Source organism: Halyomorpha halys, unplaced genomic scaffold (genome assembly GCF_000696795.3).
Source record: "Halyomorpha halys isolate HHAL.00 unplaced genomic scaffold, Hhal_1.1 Scaffold50.1, whole genome shotgun sequence".
NCBI classification, from domain to species: domain Eukaryota; kingdom Metazoa; phylum Arthropoda; class Insecta; order Hemiptera; family Pentatomidae; genus Halyomorpha; species Halyomorpha halys.
In genome coordinates this window covers 1,931,574-1,939,937 of record NW_027106849.1, presented here as the reverse complement: position 1 = coordinate 1,939,937, position 8,364 = coordinate 1,931,574, and positions in this window count along the sequence as shown.

Genomic DNA, 8,364 nt, shown 5'->3' with positions numbered 1-8,364 from the left:
ATACTATGATATGAATAAAAAAAAAATACAAATCTGTTTATTTATTTATTTGCTTAATTTAAATCTGTTTAAACATGTGATAATATAAAAATAATTTATGTATAAGATTCATAAAAATAAAACAAAATAATTGACCATATAAGAACAAGACATAATTGTTCCTTAAAATTTAATTTTTTTTAATATATATTTATTGAAATTTACAACTGTACATTATAATACGTTCAGTAAATTTGATCTCAGTTATAATAGAGAGATACAGGCGTGGCCATCTTCTTTTTAGGCGCCTCGGAGGATTGTCAGGAATGGAAAAGGATGCAAGGTTAGAAACGTTGCAAATTTGAATAATTGTGAGTTTCAGAATTTTGATGAGAAATTTTAATTTGGGCTGCTCAGTATATTGTTTTGGATAAAAGTAATTTATACAATAACTTTATATATAAAAAAAAAATGAATGTGTTATTTTAAAAAATAAATCAATATTCAGGCGTGCGAGTGTGTATGTGTAAAGGCATGTAGTGTGTTTTAGTAGTATATATACCTATTTACATAATTCTAAATGCCTTACCAGAGAGCTGAGGCCGAGGCTGAGCTGTCATAATTTTATAAATTAATACGGCACACATTTAGCCCACAAAGCTCCCCTCTGGATTGGGGATATATTGCATCCTGTGTTTCAAATATAGATATATATTCTGTGCCAGGATCCCCCGCGTTATAGCTTATCTCTACCCAGGATTTGTGATAAGGGCTTTTATCTATTTATATCAATTTATCTTTGGGCTTACCATCGGGTGGAGGATTTTATCACCTGGCATCAGTAAAGGGAAATATTTTTACTGGCGGAGCTTGCTGCTTATTTTATTTCAACAAAATTTTTTTTGTTTCCTTGTACACAGATAATTCTGGCGCCCAGAATTCCTTATAGTTGAACAGTTTTTACATAGTAATAAATGCATAATATATATCTCTTTCATATCTTATTTTATCCACTTACACTAATAGATTAATTGTAATATAATGTGATATTCTAAACACAAAAGAATCCTGACACATGAAGTCTAAATTATTTCAATATTATGATTTTTAAATAGAAGAAATAAACATATAATATATATTTATTATTGACCAATGAATTAATTTTAAGTATCCAACGTTTCGACTTCAGTTCGGTTATTTATTATATCATGAAGGATAATCAATTAAATGACAGACTTTATTCTAACAATTTCAAATGATTATTAATTATAAATTAGCATATCTTAACTATAATGCCACGGCTTCACATTAAGTATAAAAAAAAAGATTCTGCCTAAGTCTGATATAATATAGTCAAATTAACCTGTGAATCATGTTTATTTGTTATGTAATTTGACCAATTCAATGTTTACTTAACTATAATTGTTCCTTCTAAATTTAAATATAAAATATTTTAATTCCAAATTACCTTACACTACTATCAACAACAATATTGTTTGATGTTACAATAATTTATTTCAAAGTATATTTGGTATATTTTCTTATTTATTTCATTATTAAAAATCATATAAAAAAAAATTATAAATAGAAACCTAAGATCTAATCATATTAATCTCAAAGTAATTTTGTTTATAATTGTTGCATAATTCTGGTCCAAATTTCTCGAGTCCGATAGGTGTGTTAACCTTATAATTAGCATTTTATGAAATATCAATAGTATCAAGCATTTATATTTTCTTTATATAAAATTATTCTGTTGTGAAAATAAAAGTTCGCCAATACATAATGCTGGACTTAAACGTCGAATTTTATATATCAGTCCGGATTGATGTTTTGTTTTTATTTTGTCCTTTATTTTGCTATTGTAATTTTTAATTTCATTGCTAGGTCAATAATATAAGGATCATTTCTCAACATTATATTCTTTAAATGAGCTGTTCAATCTCAATCTTTAATTGTACTAATCTGAAATTTAAGGTGTTACTAGGATAATATTAAAAAAAAAAAATTGTCAGTGATGTTCGTTTTACAAACCATGTAAAACCTAAATGGATAATAACAGACCACTACTGAGGTGTCCGAGGTGTTCAACGAAATTGAGTCATGACCTAAGAGCGCCGATCCCGATTGTAAGATAGATTACATAATAGTGATATTGATAAATTAGTTATAGTAGTGCAACATAATTTGAAGTTAAAAGAATGTTTTATCCAAATCAAGAAATATATCAAATATAGGTAATTCAAATAAAATAGGGCAACTTAATTAATAAAATCTTATTAATTTGGTGTTTCATGAGTTATTTTTGATTTTATTATATCAGGCTTAGGGAGAATAGCATGAAAATGTTCTATAGTTGATTTGAGGCTGTGAAATTGTATTAAAGCAGTAGTAATTTGTAATTCATAATATTTTATAATTATTTACATTAAGTTTATAATAAAAGCTATTATTTAACATATTGTCCTGGATGATGGTCAGGTAGGTCGAAACATTGAGTACTTAAAATAATTAAGAAACAATGTTGGGATTCTATGGATAAAATTTATTTTAATTAAACAATTGTATAAGCATATTATAAGCACATTTAATAAGATCTAACTACAATATTTTTATAATAGTAGTATTGCTATATAAAACAGGTCTCAAACAAGATATCAGAAAAAGTATATATGGGACTAAAAATTTGCTGAGAGGCCACTTTAGCTCTTTACCGACGTAATTGAAAAATAAAATGGTGGGATATTACAAGTTTTAGTACGATGAAATATTTGTTAGGGAATGAAGGCTTTGCTTTATAAAGAGGTTACTCTGTATATTTTATTGTGTGACTTATTATTCAGTATCTATTTCAAATAATCGAATTTTGAACAGGCTTCTTTCAGATGATATACCGTAATGTTTGTTTTCGAAAATGCCCTCAGAGAACATGACTGATGAAGACAATTAGAGAGCGGGCAGGTAAAGCACACAAGACACGAACCCACAATTGTTCGACGTTCAAATGATGCACGGCCCATGTCATAGCCCGAGGAAATGCATTGCTGCAAGAGCCCTCATTCATAAAGAGATCTACCATCGGTCCATCAATCAAATCCATTCGACCAATCCTTCATCCGCTTGCATCCTCCGTCCGATCTCTTTCCCCACCACACAAGATTTATTGCCATTATTTTTTATTATACACGAGGGTGGGGAAAGGGGAGGGATTGGAAACGTAATTCAATTTTCCTTTCTTCGTCAATCCTTTCTCCGTTTTGTTTCCGTCTCCTACTGGACAGCAGAAGGCAAAGAAAAATTACTTTTCTTGGCCTCAATGGTTTTTCTCCCTCATTTTAAATGAATAATTTCTCCCTTCCCCTCTTCGACCAGGCTTTGGAGCTCCGCTCGAATCCTTTTGATAGATGTTCTATTGAATTGTTTAATTATCGTCTAAGGATTTTAGATTACACCGGGTTGGGGTCGGGAAGGAGGGCGCTCAATCAAAAGAATGGCGGGGTCTCATTTTCTTTAATATTTCTATTCAGGATTTGCTTTTCATTAATGAACATTTTAATTATCCATTTTCCTTCTGACATATTTCCTTTTTTCCCTCTATAAATCAGTTTAATCAAACCTTATGTGTCATTGAATTCTTCTACATGAGGTCTGTTGGATCAAACCCCATTTTTTCAAAATTAGTTTTTTTTTTAGGTTAAAGTCCTATCAAAGATATATTTTATCTTGAGTGAAAAAAGTTCTATTCTATGTTTAAAAACTATATTGGATTTTTTGTTGGAGTACTTTTTTACGGTAATAAATTTTGATGAAACTGCTTTAAGACCAAGTTTGAATTACGTGACTTCTAATGGTGCTTTTTTTTTTTTTTTTTTTTTTTTTTTTTAAAAAAAAATTTTTTTTTTTTTTTTTTTTTTTTTTTTTTTTTTTTTTTTTTTTTTTTTAAAGAAAACTGTTTATTATACTGTTTTTGTATTTATTTTCTGTTGTTTATACTGTATGTTATTTAAACATAAATGTACAGTTTTATTAAAAACTGGTTTTCTTTTTTACCAGATCGGTCCTTGTTGTTTTTTTAACAGTTAATAATGGGGTTAGAGTCTTATACAAAACACACCCATAACTTTTTAAATTATTTACAATGTCATGTCCATTGAAAAATTATAAATGATAAAGGTCAATTTTAAAAATGAATAATTAAAAATAAGAAAAGAAAAAGAAAATAACTAACAAAAACAAATAATATTTAAAGAATTTATAATTGACTTGTACTGAAACAATAATTTGAGAGGAAAACAAAAATAATAATAACAATATTAATAAAAATAAATTGATATGGAGTATATAGCAGGATATCTTGATTCAGCCTGGGCTTCAGTCTTCATGATAAGATTGGATTGCCGGCGTTGTAAGCCGATGAACTTTTTACTACTGTTGATTGGGAGTGGAATTTTGTAAAACCTTTTTTTATGAAATTATCCATCGATTCCTCATGTAATTCACGATGCAATGGACAGTTCTTTATAAAACAGGTGGAATTTTCGCGGTTCTTAGGACTTTACGTAGATTATGTAGATATGGGTGATTGAATCTGGTGTTAACAGGGTTTTTATTGACGATAGGATATAGTATTGCTATTATACCATAAGTTGGGCTATTTGATATTGATATGGTGATATTGCAACGATCGAGATAAACTTCAGGTTTTTTTTTGTTTCACTGGTTGGACTCCACAACAATTCTTTATCTTTGAGAATCAATTCAAGTGTCACTGATTCGTGTCTCTAATATTGAAACTGATCACCTATTTGGTAAAGTATTGTTTAAGATCATCTGCTGTATATTTCTGGCCATTATAATGACACTGTCTTAAGCAAAAACGGCTGTATTGTCAGCAAATATAGCTATGGAGATGTGAGGACTGCATATCATGAGGGTTAAAGGAAATGAGAATAAGGAAAAAGACAAAACCTTGTGGAGCACCAGCATAGATTTGTTGGTGAAATCTGTGTTATTTTTTTAATATTTTTTTTATTACTTATTTATTGTAATTTACAACTGTACAAAATAATACAATAGGTAAATATGTAGTATGTTTCATATACAATTGAAAATCTTGGGAAGGAACCACCAATTGGTGGTACTTCAAACATTAATTTAAATTAGAAGGTCCTGTAGCCATCTTCTTTTCAGACGCCTCGGGGGATGATCAGGGATTGTTAAGGATGAAAGATTAAGAATTAATGGGTTAGGATGGTTAAGGAGTTTGGAATAAAAAGACGCATATCTGTTTTGGGTCAAATCTGCAACGAATGGGATGTTAAGGTCTTTTTATTAGTAAACGTTAGACCATTGAGGAATGAGTACCGAATATCAGACAAATATTTTGGAGTATTTACGTTCTTTAGTCTGTACATTAGACCCCGATGCAATCCTATTTGATAAGGCTTGTTGAAAGTCCAAGAATGAGGCTTCTAGCGTTTACTTCATTTCAAATCCGTTCATACAAATTTCATTATCTTGCCAGTTGATTTTAAGTTGAATAGCTATACTATAAAAAGAATCAAGGTGTCTTTCTATAACTGATTCAAGTAATTTTCCTACAATGGGTAATAAACTTGTGGGCCTATTGCTGCTAAGTTGTTGAGCGTTACAAATTTTTTCTTTTACTAAAATATTTTTATAAAACCAAATTTTTTTTAATATTAAAAAATTTTATGATTCAAAACAAAACAATTTTTAAAAAGATAATTTTCTATATATTCTGATTAGTTTGGAGCGAATGTCATGTCAAAATTCCCTGATTCCAACACGAAATTTCACATATAAACTTAAAATTAAGAAATCAGAAAAATTAAACTTAAAATTAATTATTCCTGTAACCATCCATAAAAACAAATTTAAAAATCAGTTTTTCGTTATTTTAAAAAATGCGGCAATTTTTTAAAATTAAAACTAACCGGGTTCAGATTAGCATATAAGGTAACGAACTCTTGAATAAAAGCAAACGAATAGTGGATTGACTCTCCAAATTATATAATTCATCTTCGGAAGATGGTGCACATAAGGACTGGGTGATATTGTCTTGAGGGTCGCGAGGTGCCATATGCGTCCTCCATCGGGTGGAAATGATTTGTGAGCAGTTTAATGGAATGAGTCGAAGACATACATCACCGCAACCCTGACACATCTAGACGATTGTGGTCGACAGATGCGGCCTTCAGGATAATTCACGCTCGTCACCCTCGTACCAAGAAATAACTAGGCGATTTAGAAAAAAAATTACAATATTATTAAGATCCGTCATTAACTATGAAGGTCTTAATTTGAAGTATTTCTTATGGAATTTTAATATTTTATAAACGTGAAGCTTCTGAAGTCACTTGAAATTCTAACGATGCATTAGTATATATAGAAATTTCTGATCAGCTGTTTGGGACTAGTATGGAGAAGACACAGAGGTCAGTCTCAAAGTTATAGTCTTTCATAAGTGATGCGAATTTATAAATAGACTTTGTTTTATGGAATTTTAACAATCTGAGCGCCTCTCCCATTAACTATATTGGTTCGACGACTATTAGCACTTTATAGGCACTCAAACCTTTTAGTTCTGCAGTAATGTCAGTAAATCCCAACAAAATATCTTCAGTTCCAATTAAAATTACAAGATCAACAAATGAAAAGCAAAATGAAGTGGATTACATCCTATAAATTGATTTGTGGGTAACATCCTAACCTGCTTGAGACTGGGTCATTCTCTCTTCACGCACTCCCACCTAATCAGAAAACTACCACTCCCAACGTGCCATATTTTTCAAGAATGTACTCACTTTTAGCCTAAAATAAACAGAATAAGACTGACCTAAAATTTATCAGAAGCTCTCACAGATTAGGAAGCTAAAGTTACATTAGTATTTAAATTTTTAAAAGTACATCACCTTATTTCGAAATTATAACTCCTCTTTGATTTTAATTTTATTTATTATTAATTTTTCCATTTGTAGGAATCACGTTTCTCCTTTCCATTTGTTTGAATCATGCGTGCGTGGATGTGTGTGTGGCTTTGAGTAATAGGCGTTGATGACCAAAGGGTTTTACTCCTTTAAACAACAACAAACAAACAAATTGATTTGTTATTATATTATATTATTCTAAAGGGATCAGTACCATAATAAATAAAGGATATTATCATTATTATTATAAAATAATATGTCAAATTTCCCACCAAACCTCAAACCGCATCAAACATCAAACTATGCTAAAGCCACATCTACAGAAAGATTTTCCAAATGGGAAAATGCTGTTGTCTTACATTCTTACCCTTGGATAAAAAAAAAGAATACGTACTTCAAATTGCAGCTTCGATCTATAATTTATCCTTTATACTTAAATATTTTCATGCTCCAATTTCGTATTCATTTCACCAAGAAAGAAGTAGTTAACAGCCTTATAATGAACAATCAATCAATGGTCGTTAATAATAAAAAAAATTTATAAAATGATTAATTAACTAAGTCAAACTGAACAAAATTTCAAAAGCCTGCCTCCCAATACCTCATGAAACGATAGAAAATACCACGAAAGCATATGTTTAAGATTTGTCTCGCCTATGCATATTCTCAGAGCCAAGTAAGATGACCCGAGGTTAGTCCGTATACTCAGTTTTAGACAGAAAGGTTCCATCCCAACTGACAACTTTAGGAAACTACTATCGCTTCTAAAAATAAACAGGACAATGTTTCTAATCTAATATTTTTCAGTGAAGACATTGTCACTTGCTTTATTTGTTGACAGTTGGATCATATTCCATGAGAATCTAGATGCAAATAATGAAGAAAAGCAAGTATGGTAATCAATTTAAATTCTGAAATCAGCAATTACAATAAAGAATACAAATAACGGTAGCTCTTTATTATCGCTTACCATGCAGTCTATCAAAGTCAGTCACCATGACGACCTATTCGTATTAACAGAAACAAATGTTGATATCAATATCGAATACCTGGTACGAGGGTGGCAATGACTATAACATATTAAAATTGTCAATACCAAATCTTATTCTTCTTTCTCATCCTCCTTAAGTGTCTTTCAGCGTGGAGGAGCCTCTTGGCATTTGGTCCACACATCTCGGTCTCTGGCAAGCATCTTCATCTGTGCCAGCGTTTTTCCTCTTTCCAGTCCTAGTCGTTGGATATGCTCCATATTAGCTCCTTCTAGGTCTCCCTCGTAGTCTTCTACCAGTCGGCCTTACCTTCATACATTTTCTTGGCACTCTATCTTCCCCAAATCTATTAACCTAAATCCAGTAAATAACAGCAATAAATTAATATTATCACCTAAGGTGGCTTATGGATCCAAACAATCTACTCAAACCCTCTTCTTTCAATA